Below are 15921 nucleotides of genomic sequence, written 5' to 3'. Positions count from 1 at the left end.
TTAAACCTAACTAACCTAAGGACATCACCCACATCCATGCCCGAGGCAGGATTCGAACCTGCGACCAGAGCAGCAGCGCGATTCCTGACTGAAGCACCTAGAAACGCTCGGCCACAGCGGCCGGCTAAGTCCCATGGTGCTCAGAACCATTTGAACCATCTTACCATGCCGTAGACAGCATACAAGTGCGTATGGCGTCAGTATAAACTGTACTGATTAAGAGCCACGTGTCCGAGGTGGCACCAGCCCGACTCTCGGACTGGCTCTGAGCACTATGGGACTTAACTTCTAAGGTCATCAGTCCCCTATAACTTAGAACTACTTAAACCTAACTAACCTAAGGACATCACACACATCCATTCGAACCTGCGACTGTAGCGGTCGCGCGGTTCCAGACTGTAGCGCCTAGAACCGCTCGGCCATCCCGGCCCGCACTCTCGGACTGAACTGACGCTCTTTACGACAAGAAATGTGTAGGTTTACTTTACAGTGCGTCTTACTTACGTACTATCATTAGGAATTTTTGTATTCTAAAGATATTCGTCGTTAAAAGCGATTAAAACATTTAAAATACCAGATAATATAACGGTGAAAATCCTAGCTAATAAGACGAACTTTTTAATTCCATGTTGCTCTATTTTTAGAACCAGCAAGCGTACAGTGTATCCGTTGTATTGCAGAGCACATAATTAACCCATAGAGAAATGTTTCTATTTTAAAAACTGCCCAGTTACATCAATTTATGTATGATGGTAACATGTCCAGTTTTTGTTACTGTCTCTGCCCAGTTCAATGAGATTTGGTAGGTGTCGTTCAGCGTGCCGTGTATAATTCTGTGGAAAAGTCGTTATCTGTGTTAGAGAATTTATAGTGATGCATTTTAATATGCCGTGAGTGTACCACTTCGCGCGCGGCGGCAAGGAATGTTCTGCGCCGCTATTGTTATTGCTATGCATGTTATTGTTCGTGTTGTTTGTGAACACCTGAATGGATTCATCGTCACACAGGCATTCACACAGTAAAATTGACTGCACGTGTGGCAATGCCGCCACCCCACCGAGTGGCAGACGTACACTCCTGGAAATGGAAAAAAGAACACATTGACACCGGTGTGTCAGACCCACCATACTTGCTCCGGACACTGCGAGAGGGCTGTACAAGCAATGATCACACGCACGGCACAGCGGACACACCAGGAACCGCGGTGTTGGCCGTCGAATGGCGCTAGCTGCGCAGCATTTGTGCACCGCCGCCGTCAGTGTCAGCCAGTTTGCCGTGGCATACGGAGCTCCATCGCAGTCTTTAACACTGGTAGCATGCCGCGACAGCGTGGACGTGAACCGTATGTGCAGTTGACGGACTTTGAGCGAGGGCGTATAGTGGGCATGCGGGAGGCCGGGTGGACGTACCGCCGAATTGCTCAACACGTGGTGTGAGGTCTCCACAGTACATCGATGTTGTCGCCAGTGGTCGGCGGAAGGTGCACGTGCCCGTCGACCTGGGACCGGACCGCAGCGACGCACGGATGCACGCCAAGACCGTAGGATCCTACGCAGTGCCGTAGGGGACCGCACCGCCACTTCCCAGCAAATTAGGGACACTGTTGCTCGTGGGGTATCGGCGAGGACCATTCGCAACCGTCTCCATGAACCTGGGCTACGGTCCCGCACACCGTTAGGCCGTCTTCCGCTCACGCCCCAACATCGTGCAGCCCGCCTCCAGTGGTGTCGCGACAGGCGTGAATGGAGGGACGAATGGAGACATGTCGTCTTCAGCGATGAGAGTCGCTTCTGCCTTGGTGCCAATGATGGTCGTATGCGTGTTTGGCGCCGTGCAGGTGAGCGCCACAATCAGGACTGCATACGACCGAGGCACACAGGGCCAACACCCGGCATCATGGTGTGGGGAGCAATCTCCTACATTGGCCGTACACCACTGGTGATCGTCGAGGGGACACTGAATAGTGCACGGTACATCCAAACCGTCATCGAACCCATCGTTCTACCATTCCTAGACCGGCAAGGGAACTTGCTGTTCCAACAGGACAATGCACGTCCGCATGTATCCCGTGCCACCCAACGTGCTCTGGAAGGTGTAAGTCAACTACCCTGGCCAGCAAGATCTCCGGATCTGTCCCCCATTGAGCATGTTTGGGACTGGATGAAGCGTCGTCTCACGCGGTCTGCACGTCCAGCACGAACGCTGGTCCAACTGAGGCGCCAGGTGGAAATGGCATGGCAATCCGTTCCACAGGACTACATCCAGCATCTCTACGATCGTCTCCATGGGAGAATAGCAGCCTGCATTGCTGCGAAAGGTGGATATACACTGTACTAGTGCCGACATTGTGCATGCTCTGTTGCCTGTGTCTATGTGCCTGTGGTTCTGTCAGTGTGATCATGTGATGTATCTGACCCCACGAATGTGTCAATAAAGTTTCCCCTTCCTGGGACAATGAATTCACGGTGTTCTTATTTCAATTTCCAGGAGTGTATTTGATTTGCTTTGTGGTTAGGTCTTTGTGTAGTGCGGAGTAAACATTTTTAGCATTTGTGGTAGATACAGAAGGAAGCCCGCCACGAACTACCTGGCTCACATCGGGCGGCTCTTGTTTCACCTTATTGATGTGTGGTGTTACATTATAGCGGTATTGTGACTGCAATAAAATTTCACATAATACACTCTCCAATAGATTTACTTCAAGCTCAGTGATCTTCTTCGAAGCATCATGCTGAGATGGGAAGTTAGAAGTTGTCTGCACTACAAGTGTTGTTCCTGAATCTACACGTCTTTCACGGCTAATGAGCAGTTCATTGAATATTTCATTTCGCTAGCCTACAACTCAGCCGGCCGCGGTGGCCATGGGGTTCTAGGCGCTGCAGTCGGGAACCGTGGGACTGCTACGGTCGCAGGTTCGAATCCTGCCTCGGGCATGTATGTGTGTGATGTCCTTAGGTTAGTTAGGTTTAAGTCGTTCTAAGTTCTAGGGGACTGATGACCTAAGATGTTAAGTCCCATAGTGCTCAGAGCCATCTGAACCATTTTTGAACCTACAACTCACGTAATTCATCGATTCGTTTATTGCAGAGGTCAGTTCACTGATATTAGATGAAATTTCATTAGACATAGCGTACAGTTTCCTAGTGTTCGCAGACAATATACCACATGCAGCAGAAATTTTAATTTAGTCAGTAGATATTTTACTATATTTAAGCGAACATCGAGTTTTTCGTTTGGTTGACGTCTTAGATGACCAATTAGACAAATGACGACCAATTAGACAACTCAACTGGCATTTTAAGATTTGTGGGTAACACATTTTGTTACACTGACATCTTAGGTACATGGATGGTATTTCATTGTGTTTTTGTTGGAAATTCATTAAGTATTTTAATTGAAATTTGATCTACCATAGGTTTGTCATAATTTCTGGCTGACAAACGGGCACATTTCTCTTAAACTGCCTAAAAATGAACGTAATTTGGGAAGCAGAAACTGGGACACTTCTCTTCAGCTTAAGAACGCGAGAAACGGGAAAAAATTACTCCTTTTAGTCAGGAGATTGCGAACCGCTGCCGACAGCCGCTCACGGTAGGAGAGAAGTGGCTCACACAAGCAGGATTGCTGGAAATGCAAAAAGAATCGCATATTTGTTGGACTGTGCCGAGCACTAACACTAAATTCACAATTTCTGTTGATTTTGTTCATCCCAACGTCACATGTTTTACTGCTTCGGAATCATTAAAAAGTTTGGAGCTTCACCTAGAAGTACAGTCCACTGATCTCAAAGACATAAGATGTTAATCGGTATGATAGCATGTTACTAATTCTCGATCTGTTACTGATTTGCTTGTTTAAAAGAAGTTGACACAAAATATCTTTTTTTGCAGAGTACACGCTAGCTAAATGATCCTTAATGTTTGCACTTCCCCCATGTGCAACGGAAATATAACTTTATAGTCCTTCTTCCTTGTTTTATGAAGAAACATTCTTCCGAATATATCTTGGAAAGAACGCTTCATCTTTCGCATTTTGAGTCCACTTGAAACAATGAAACACTTTAATAATAAACAAACAGCAACACGACTCTTACAGGGAAACAGAGACCCACGTTGCTGCAAAGATTAAGCCGAACTGAGATAAGGGACCATACGGAAAACTCAGCACTTACTGCACAGTAATACTCCTTAAGGGACCAAGACAGCTGCGATAGTAAAAACTTCCATAATTTAGCTTAACAGCTGGAGATCCACGTAAGACTTTGAAGAAAAAATAGAGTATGATAATATTTCTCTGAAATCCAGGACAAACTGCCGTTCCGAAAGAACTTTTCGGGACACCGACTTCTTTAATATGAAACTGGTACTATCCTGGAAACCCGGGACATCTGGCAACCCTAATCTGACATCTTCGGTGTTAACTGATCCTAGATTCCATAATGTTTAAAAGGCATATGATTTGATATTCCACCGAAATGACTATCTATTAGAATTGATATTTCTAAAAATGGCTCTGAGCACTATGGGACTTAACTTCTAAGGTCATCAGTCCCCTAGAACTTAGAACTACTTAAACCTACCTAACCTAAGGACATCACAAACATCCATGCCCGAGGCAGGATTCGAACCTGCGACCGTTGCGATCGCGCGGTTCCAGACTGTAGCGCCTAGAACCGCTCGGTCACCCCGGCCGGCGACATTTCTACCATTTCACTTTCTACGTCTGACATTTGACTATCTTTAGTGAATATTTCATTTCGTACTTCAGATTACTCATTAGTAGAGGTCTGACTTGACAATTCATTAAATTTAGTTGATATTTCAGATGATATTTCAGTTGATATTTCACTTTTCTTCTGTAACACATGGTACAACATAGCAATTATATCTGGTACTTGACTGGCAGTTGGAGTAATCGTAGTACTCATTATAGTAATATCTGTAGTATTAACCACGTTGTCAGCGGCTTCGCCTTGAGCTCGCAATTCATCTTCGCTCAATGAAGCGTTCGTACTGTCTACAAATACATCATCATACTCTTTCTCGTCAGAACAGATTCAGTATCATGGTGTGTTGCTGGATCTATTTTTCTCCGTTTTACTATTTTCAACATAATAGAATATGACTGAATTCACGCGTCTTAGATGTAACGTAATTCAGAATAAACTCAGAATTCAAATAATAAACTTCTATTTAGCAAGAACGTTCTCGCAGTACAACATGGCTAAGCAGAAACAGTGAAGCAGCCATGCGCCATTACGCGCTCCCGCGACATGAATTCAGCCATCTTGAACGCCTAATTAGCTGCTATTGTAGGACCACGTTATTATGTAACTGAACTGTATTGTGAGAACTGCCTGCAACTGACAACACTCTACACATGAACTATTGTAATAGACGATATTTTCCTTATCTGTTTCTGTTCGTTGAGCGCAGTGAGCAATAGCTTTTTTTTATATCATTTTCCTTGTGGCTCCAATAAAATTTATCGTTGGGGTTTACCATTCACTGTTTCCTCTTTTTAAAATCGGTTGTTCTATTTATCCTCAGTTTCCTCCACTACTGAGGCCGCCAGAAAAATGTATACACATTTTCAAGAATGAGAAGTATTACTTATGTGTTTATTTTACATTTAATAACTCATCACACACGTTGTACAACCTTCAGTTTAGCACATGGTTACTTTAAATATTCAAAATGTTCACCGTTGGCGGCTATACACATAACAGAACGACGAGCGGACGCCAGAACTACGTCAGTAAATGTTACAGTGGAGATCGCTGCACATGTCGCTGTAATACCCTGGCGAAGTTCCTCCAGCGTGCGTGTCTTCTACATGTACATCTACATCTATATGGTTACTCTGCAATTCACACTTATGTGCCTGGCAGAGGGTTCATCGAGCCATTTTCATACTTCTCTACCATTCCACTCTCGAATGGCGCGTGGGAAAAAGGAACACCTAAATCTTTCCGTTCGAGCTCTGATTTCTCTTACTTTATTGTGATGATCATTTCTCCCTACGTAGGTGGGTGTCAACAAAATATTTTCGCATTCAGAAGAGAAAGTTGGTGATTGAAATTTTGTAAATAGATCTCGCAGCAAAAAAAAAAAAAAAAAAAAAAAAAAAAAAAAAAAAAAAAAAAAAAAAAAAAAAAGAAACTGGTACTCTCACCACTATTGCTCGATAACACGAAACGGGCTGCCCTTCTTTGTACTTTTTCGATGTCCTCGGTCAATCCTACCTGGTAAGATGTCGATAGACGTTATCTTTCACGGTTCCTCACAAGTAAAACTCCATAGTTGGTACATCTGACGACCGTGGAGGGATCTCAATGGGCCTTCTTCGTCCAATCTAATGTCCCGGAAAATTGTCACCCATGAAAGCTCGTACGGCTAGGTGGTAGTGTGGTGGCGCCCCGTACTGTTGGTAGAAGTCCTCTTCATCAGCTCCATAAAGCGCACGTATACCTTGCAAAATTGATGCCCCTAACATTTCCAGGTACACTTCTCCAATGAAAGTAACATAAAAAAAAGGGTACTACTTAGCCCCTAGATAATAGTCCACACCAGACATGAACTCCTGGTAGATTGACCGCTTTATCCACATAAACATGCGGATTTTCCGATGTCCAGTACACGCTGTTATGCCGATTCACGGTTCCAGTAAGTTTAAATTGTGCCTCGTCACTCCGCACTACCTTCCTCACAAATTGTTCGTCATCAGTTACCATTTGCTGATACTATTCGCAAAATTGTATTCGGCGATCAGGATTGTCATCTAAACTTTCCAAACTCCAGCTTTCAGAATTCTGTACTTGTACTGCTAACACCCATTTCACGTGCACATTATATAGCAGATTTCTGTGGAGAATTAACAAACGTTTCCAACACGAGAGCGGACGAAGCAGGACTTGGAGCTGTACGCTGTCTTCCTGATCTTCCTTTGTGAATATCACAAATTGTTCCACGCAATTCAAACTTGTCAATGATGCGTATAATTGTTAGGCGGGTTTGCGGTTCTGTTTCAAACTCCCGCCTTCACTGACGTTGCACTTCAAGGGCATTATCAAACTTGAAAAACCGCTTCACATTACATTTCCGTTGCTCGAATGTCAAGTGTCCTCCAGCCATCTTGTTTTCTCAATACCGAGATGAAAGTACTAACATTTGTTGAGCCAAAGCCCATACTACAACACACTCGTAACTCAAATCGAACGACAATGTCGATATCTCGATAGAGCCTGACGAAGAGTCTATACATTGTTCATTCGTTCATGAAACAAATACGAATTACAATAGTGCAATAACACCAAATATACATATAACATTCACAATAGCTTTCATAGAATCTTGAAGAATGTCCTGTATGAAGGAAACCAGTCTGAGTCTTCCCGTAAAAGAAGTTCCCGAGTCACGATAGAATGTCAATTTTTCTGAGACGGGAGACACGAGCATCAGTGAAAAAATTGGCACAATTGTAAATTACATAAAACTTAGATTGCAAAAAGGGAAGAAGCAAGCATTCAGTGAAGAACATTGATAAAATAAATTAAATGCACGTGGTAAAAAAACGAAGAGGGGTAGAACACATCCAAGTATCTGTAACACATTCTTTTGTAAAACGAGACAAGTTGTCGAACGTGGATACAGAGTATATGGTCTGTATTACTTCACGACATTTGGGCGCAAACTGGCTCACTGCACACATCGAAGTATTAAGTGAGGATAATCGCCAGATGACAGTACTTTGGAGGCTTATGAAAATTTCATGTTTTGAAATACAGAAGTACGGATACAGTTGATGGATACAAAGTATCTTTAAATGAGAAATAATATTCTGTTATATCTGTCACATCACCTAGTTCATCATCTAACAAATATTCATCTGTTTCAAGAAGACTCCAGAAATGGTCAGCGCAAGACGGCGTCAATGTGTAAAAATGTAATTAAAGTAAGTGAACATCTAGCTGTTCAGTGAAATAATGAATTACAACAGATGCTTAATCTAGTAACCACCCCTTATATATTACAGGCATTTTCACTATCGTGAAGATATTTTCATATAAACAGAAGTGACTGAAGTAACAAACCGAGTAAATTATAAGTTCATTGTAACTCTGTAAAGGTCTACACGCTTCTTTGGAGCTAGACCAGTGCCAGCAGTACTACGAGATGACCTCAAGTCAAATTAGATCGTCCCGTGCAACAAGACATCCTCACACCCATCACAACCAGCCAACGGGCAACACTACTGACAGTGTTACGAGAATCAAATGGGTCCCTACTGTTTCTGGTACCTATAAATGCATTGACGACGTCTGCTACAACAATGTGGACTAAAGTACAAAAATGCTAATTCTTTCAAGAGCAAGTGGAGTACTTAGACCACATATTGAGTCATAAAGGATTTCAAGTGAAATCTCATTCAGTGCGTAGCTGTACTTATATAACAACCAACATATTAAGGAATTTAAACTACAGCAATGTTAAGGTTACCTGAGTAAATTACAAGCATTTTACGGAAGGTAACTTTGTAATAAGATGAGAGATATGTACGTAAATTTTTTGTTGTATTAATGCTGTTTCTTTAGTTAAGAGCTAAGGACACAGACAGATAGAGAGAGAGAGGGGGGGGGGGAAGAGAAAGTGAGAGCAAGAGAAAAAGATGTGAATTACAATCCATTCGTTAGACCGATCCCTGAATATTGTTCGTCAGTCTCGGATCCTTCAAATGCAGGATTAATAGAGGAGATAGATATGGTCCAAAGAAGAGCGGCACGTTTCGTAAGTCTTCATTTAGTATTGGTGAGCACTTTACGGAGACTTTCACAAAACTCAAGTGGCAGACGCTAGAAGAGATGTGCTGTGTATCATGAAAAGGTTTGTAGCACTTCCAAGAGTCAGGCAAAATATTACTTTCTCCCACATACTTTTCGTGTGATGGGCGTGACAAGAAAATAAAATAAATTAGAGCCAAACGGAGGTTTACATGCAGTCGCTCGTTCGACGTACTATTCACTACAAATATTGTTTCAGCTAACTCATTTCATTTATAAAGTTTGTGCAATAACCATACCACGTAACTAGAAACGGATATTTGTGTTATAAACTCAAATTTTTCTCTTTTTCGACTGAAGATGATATTAAATTTTATATTTTAAACCGTTTCAATCAATCGTACTGGTTCTTTTGAAAAGAAATTTAGTCGTCAGACTATACAAGGTTTTCACCTATCATGTGCGCCCTAAACTCTCCGCAGATTTCCAAATATGGTTTTCACCAAATGACTGTTTTAAAAGGCGAGTATTTTTCCGTACGGTTAACACTCGAAATGTATAATTTTATATATTAAATTGAACTACGTACTTTTTAAGTCCATTCAGTAGTTCGTGAAAAGAGAAGTTCAGTGATATAGTTTATGCTAATATCCGCAACGAGAGATTCGCAAAAACCTGGAAGCTGGTCGAAAAGCGGTGCTAAAGTTTGTCATGTTAGTCTATGTTGACAAGAAAATGGAGCTGAATAACCCTTGTTTTAGAAGATTGTTGTCTGACTTTCATCACAGGATCCTACTTTCTTTTTTGGGGTGCTCCGTTGTGAGCCCAGACACGTGGTTCGTCATTGCACTCCTGGTTTCTCATGCTATCGAATACGCTAAAAATTACGTTGTTCCATTTTAAAGGTAGATAATTGCTTTTATATATCTGTAAATAGAAACACTTTGAGTGGTCAGAATGTAGAAAAAAGTGCAGGCCTCCTCACGTACCACCATTTGGAGGAAACCGTGTTTTTTATCTGCAACCGTCGCAGATATTTTGATCTGTTCACGTTAGGTGGGCCACCCTGTGTCAATGGTTTCATTTTAGTACGTAAGCGTGTGATTGTTCAATTGTAAGTGTTTGAAAATGATAGAGTTTGAGTTAAGTATTGAAAAACATTCTACACTCTGATAATATTGTTTCAGTAGTTTAAAGTCATAGTTTTCACATGGCGTAATCGCTACATTAAATCTCAACTGTGACTGAAATAAATTATCAGCTAAAACTTTCCCACAGTTGCCATATCTCTCCACAGGTATTGTCTAACATTATATAACACACATTTTAGAGCAGGCGTTGATACCAACGTCATGGAGCGCCATAACTAATCATCGTCGTTTACTTTCAGTTCGTGGGACGCTACGGGTTGTGTGTGGAATTAAGCAATGGAAGCCTCCCACCTACCCCCATCCTCTCCCCTTTTCCCAAATAAGAAGACGTTTCTAGAAACAGCTCCCCGTGCCCAATTTACAAGCTCACACAGTCATAATCTGTATACTTGAGTTTACAATCGTAGTGCCACGTGAAATACTGTTAATGTCGAATGCACACTTCCATATCATACCGTGTAAAATATGGCGTTGTCGAAGTTGTGAGAGTTCGTTGTTGATATAGATCTTACATAACACATGAATTCTAGCATTTTCAGACCAATGCGTTTCAAATGATTTAACAAATTACGTCGCTACACCTTCGCCCTGGATCCGCAGCTGAATCAGGGGATGTTTGGTATAACCTCTCCTCCTCTTACCAACCGTATACTACTAAGAAAATTTTCTTCCACTTATAGAATTTGAACCGACTGCCTCCATTTTGTGGTGCAGTTCGTTATGACGAGTTAGAAAACCCGACCACAATCTAGGTGGCAAACACTACTCGAACACATAAAGTATTGTTTGCACAGTATGGAATGATATACACTGTATCTGAAGTGTGCGGAGAGTATTCTGTGGATTTATAATCAGGTATAGAATTTATATAATATTTTTATACTTTAATTCGATTGACAGGGAAATATCATTCAACAACTCAAAAGATTTTGGAGCTGACAACAAATAAGGGGTAATCTTAAAAAACAAACGGTAACAAATACAAAATGCAAAATTAAATTTGTAGGTGTAACCTACAAGGCTTTTGAAATACGAACTGGTGTAAGACAGTGAGATGGATTCTCCCCACTGCTGATAAGCTGTGTACTAGCAACAGTAAGCAGTATATGGAGGAATAGAACAGAAGAAGAAAGAATTAAAAGTAATTGGCAGAAAAGGGGATAATTTGAGTACTGATCGTTTGGCTTTTGTGGACGACATTGCTGTCATAGCCGAATCCATAGAAGATGCAACAATGCAGATAAATCTCCTACAAGACAGCTTGAAAAGCAGGCCTATGTATAACTTTTGGAGAAACAGTGTATATGACACATGTGAAGGAGGCGCCGAAATACATGGAAACTGATTGTGAAAGAATACAAAAATGCTACAAAATTTAAATATCTGGGTAAAGTAATACATCCAAAAGCTTTGGACAAAGAAGCTAGCTTACAAGGGAAAGGAGATGGCTTTTCAATTAATAAAAAAAACCTATATAACAAGAAATCTATTTCCGCAAATGCAAAACCCCGGCACTACAACAATTTAATTACACCAGAATGTCTTTATGGTTCAGAATGCCTTTCATTAAATACAGACAAAAATTTTTGTGAAACGTAATTGAAGGAAAGGATAATAATCAGGAAAATCTTGGAGTCAAAATATGAAGACGGGAAACTGAAACTAAGAAGCAAGAAAGAAGTCTATGAAAAACTAGAATGAATATTAGACACAATGAGGAAGAGAAGAGTTGTATTCTATGAACACCTAAAGAAGCTCGACGAACAAAGAATAATAAAAATAATTTTTAACATTTTTGACAGAAATCCGCTAACATCAATGGCGTGGATTAAAGAAGTTAAAGCAGACCTGAGCGAATTGGAAAAAACGGAGGAAGAAGTAGGAGAAAGAGAAAAGTTGAGAGAAAAAGTAAAAAGTTTGGAGAAAAAGACAGGCGCATTATGAACAGAAGAAAGAAGAGAAAAACATAGACAGAGAATGAAAAGCTACTGGAAATAAAGAAAGGAGATAAGAAAGAAGACAAGTTATTTCTTGTGGTCCTTAGTAGGCCATACCAATATTAAATAATAAAATAATAGATCAAATGCGTGCAAGCTTGTAGCTCACACAATAATATCATTGGCTTTCGCTGCTATATCACCGATTGCTCTGCTAGTAATAGCTCTTTAATTTTAACAGAGCTGTTCTACCAATTAAAGCATTTATAAATTCGTAACCCAGTATAAAAAACCAGTTTATTCAGCATCTTGTAGCGTTATAGTTCATTTCCCTTTCTGAAAAATGAAGCTACAAACAAGTATTTTTCGTTATACGTTATTTATCACTCTTTTACTTTCTCTTGCACCTGGAAACTTTCTGAAAATATTATCTGTTGTCAATTAGAGCAATAATTTTTTTCGTTCTCTTTATCTCAGTGTACAACGCTGTAAATTACTACAGAACAGATGTACATACTTTATTACTTTCTTATTAAACTAAAAGCGGTTTTAAACTTTAATAGATAAATCAAGAAATCATAAGCTTCAGTTAAACCGAACCGTGTAATTTCAAGCTGATGAAATAACTATTTGACTAAGTGAGCTTTTGACTTTAATTTAGCAAACTTACGGCTACACAGTTTTCGTCTATCTTCTACTTTGAGCTAGGTATTATCTTGTATCCTTGTAGACTGGCAAAACGTGGTTCTACAGTGATACTTTCACTATTTCCTTTGAATTACTACTGCACTTCTCTTGCACAGAAAAGACACACGACTGGCAGAGCATAACACGAGGCAGACAGCATTAAAGGAAAAGCAGAATTATTACTTATAATGAAACTACGCTTCTTTATGCATGCGATGAAAACAAAGGCTGCAGCTAATACAGTAGCCATTTGTTTGACCACTAACGCAAATCTCTATTTCAAATAACTCTTCTATTAATTCTTAAAATCAGGCAACAATTATTTCCACCCACGATAATGTAGTTAACCACACATTACACGACTTCCTGAGCAAAACGTTGGATACAATACAAATACACAATACCTCAGTATTCCCTGACAGACAGAACATAAATGACACACACATACGTATTTTCTTACAATTCTTTTTCAATTGACATAATTTTTATTTTGCTTAATAATTATAATCCAAGTCCTCTGGCCTATTTTAAATAAGGGATACGTAAATTTTTCACGAAATTTTGTCGTTGTCTTTTCATGTTTCATATACTGTGGCAAAATTTTTGACTTAATGAATTACGTCGTAAGTTCCATAAGGCTTTCCGCGAATGATGCTGTTTTATACAAATGAGCCACAAACGCTACACAATTATAACAAAATTCAGGACGATCTGGAAAGGATCGGCGCTTGGGACAGGGATTGACAATTGACCCTCAGTATATAAAAAAGTAAAGCACTGCGAATAAATAGCCAGAAAGACGCTGACTACACGACTGCAGAACAATCGCTGGAAGCTGTCACATCTCCAAAATGTCACGGAGTATGAGTACGGAGCGATCTAAAGCGGAACGACCACATAAAACTAATCGACGGTAAGGTAGATGCCAGACTGAGATTCACTGGAAGAATTCTTAGAAAGTGTAGTGTACCCACAAAGAAGGTAACTTACAAAACCTCGTTCGAATAGTACTTGCATATTGTTCGTCAGTCTGGGACCTGTACCAGATACGACTGATAGAGGAAAGAGAAGATCCAAAGAAGAGCAGAGCATTTCGTTACAGGTTCATTCAGTAAGCGCGAAAGTGTCGCGGAAATGATCAGTCAGCTCCAGTGATACACTACAAGAGAGGCGTTCTACATAACGGTGTAATTTACTATTTGAAATTCCGAGAGTGTTCGTTGCTACAGGAGTCAACCAATATATTACTCACATCTATGTATATCGATGCAATGTTCCTTCGGACATGGGCGCATCGTTCTTCTTAACAATACAGGCACTGCGATATTATAGTTATCCGCCGATACCAAGCAGTGACTTTCAATTAAAATATCCCCTGTACGCGAATTACCTAATGTGTGTACGAGTACAGATCATGACGTAGGAACATCGAAGTATGGAAGTTTGGTTCAGGCCGTGGGCTGTGCACAGATAGCCAAAACGGTCAAGGTGACCGCTCGCATATAGCGGGAAATTCGGATTGAGTCCCGATCCAGCATTAATTTTCATTGTCATCATTTCTCTACACAGCTGATGGTTTTTCGTATTCGCAACTGCGAATACATTTCATATATTTCATGTAGAACACGTAAATCTTTCCGTGTGTTCTCTGATTTCTGTTATTTTATTATGATCATAATTATTCCTTTTCGAGGCACGATGATTAGTTGCAGTGATACTCGTGTCTGGGACAAGATTAGAAAAAAATGACGATACTCTAATATTGTACAGACTTCTAGTCTGTCCTCTTAGCCAGTTGCACCAACGCTGCTTGTCGACGGCTGGCCTCTCGTATAATATTCAACAAGCCCCTGAAATTTCGAACCTCGATTGCCCGGAAACGCTTGAGAAACTGATCGCACTATACCAGAATTCGTTACATCTGAATATGTACTACAATAGTGCGAAAGCTGAGCAAAATCTGTAGTCCATTGGGTGATTGCTTCCCTTGTGAGGCATTTCGGATGCCTGTCGAATTTGGGGCCCGACACATGCAAGAAAATTATTACAACCACGTTTAAAAACTACATTACCAATGCACTGTGTTGAAATATTTTCGGGTGTGTGTAACAAGGCATGCTTTGTGTGTTGCAGGTGTGCGGGTGCTGCGCAGCAGCATGTGCGTTGGCGCCGAGTGCGTCGCCCAAGGCGTCCTCAGTGCTGGCGAGGTAGGCATAACAACGCCCTTACAGTCTTCTCTTGTATCGTATAATCTGCCATCAGACTATGCTTCCTGCGTGTCAGTAACTATCTAAACTGCTCAAATAAGTTGTATACCACTTGCATACAGAAATAAGGCAAATAATTGTGGCCACATGCAGAGATTCTGCGTGGCATGAAATCGACAAGTCCTTGGATGGCTTTCCGCAGGTATGTAGCACCAGATGTCTATGCATGGATCAAGTTGAGAGGTGCCGGGGCTAGCAGTGTATCTAACACTAAATTCTTCTAGAATCTTCATATGAAAATGATGCTCTAAGCCCCCCCCCCTTTCCTAACTCCGACTTTTGCTGTTGCACATGGATTAAGAAGAAACGCGAACTGACTCTAATCGACCCTGCAAGTGGAGTAGAAAAGAGTTTGGCACCTGTAATAATTTAATTTGATAGAAATTAATTTGATAAATAAGTTTCATTAACGTGGTGAGAAATGAAAGGGTTGCTCTACCGATCTACAGAATGAAAGTTCTGTCCAAAATAACAATTTGATTTATTATGACTAAACTCAAAATAATAAACACAACACATGAAACATTTACAATACGTCAAATTGAATACTCAAATAAATGCTGTGAAGGTGAAGTTGTCCGTAAACTAGCTTGTGACGTTTATGATCAAGTGGTATGTGGAGCCAATTCCTTGCAACTCAAGAGAAACACCTACCCAACCCAACATTAATTGCTGTTACAGTAGTGAGAACTCAGACAATGAACACCCAAGACAGAACCACGTAAGAAAAGACGGGAACAGGCGCGCTATGCTGAGCTCTGATTATCACAGAACAAAATTCCCTAATCTGCCGGTGCTGCGGACATACATTACCAAGCTGTCTTCTTAACTGCAAGGACACGATCTGGCGTACCGGAAGCGATGGCTGGTTGCTTCGACGTCCAATCATGGTGATGATAATGTCTCGAGTTTAGCCCGAAACTAATTATCCTAGTCATGTTGTTCCAGACTAAAGACTTCCTTACAAGACTTCAATACAAGACTTCAATACAAATGCGCCTCTGAGGGAGACGAAGAAGGCTCGCTACACAATCACTGACGGTACAGCGAGTGATTTTAACAAGCGAAGTCACACAGTAATTCCGATACAGTCAACTTTA

General features: G+C 40.9%; 1 long non-coding RNA gene across 1 annotated transcript in view; it reads left to right on the top strand.

The window, feature by feature from the left end:
* LOC126184869 (uncharacterized) overlaps positions 1-15921 on the top strand; it is a 191705-nt gene that overhangs the window by 111727 nt on the left and 64057 nt on the right. Inside the window, exon 2 of the long non-coding RNA XR_007536894.1 lies at positions 14688-14761. This is a non-coding gene — a long non-coding RNA (uncharacterized LOC126184869). The remainder of the gene's footprint in view (positions 1-14687; positions 14762-15921) is intronic.

Source organism: Schistocerca cancellata, chromosome 4 (assembly GCF_023864275.1).
Source record: "Schistocerca cancellata isolate TAMUIC-IGC-003103 chromosome 4, iqSchCanc2.1, whole genome shotgun sequence".
Classification (NCBI taxonomy): domain Eukaryota; kingdom Metazoa; phylum Arthropoda; class Insecta; order Orthoptera; family Acrididae; genus Schistocerca; species Schistocerca cancellata.
Note: the sequence above shows the minus strand (reverse complement) of the source record. Positions and strands in the feature narration are given on the sequence as shown.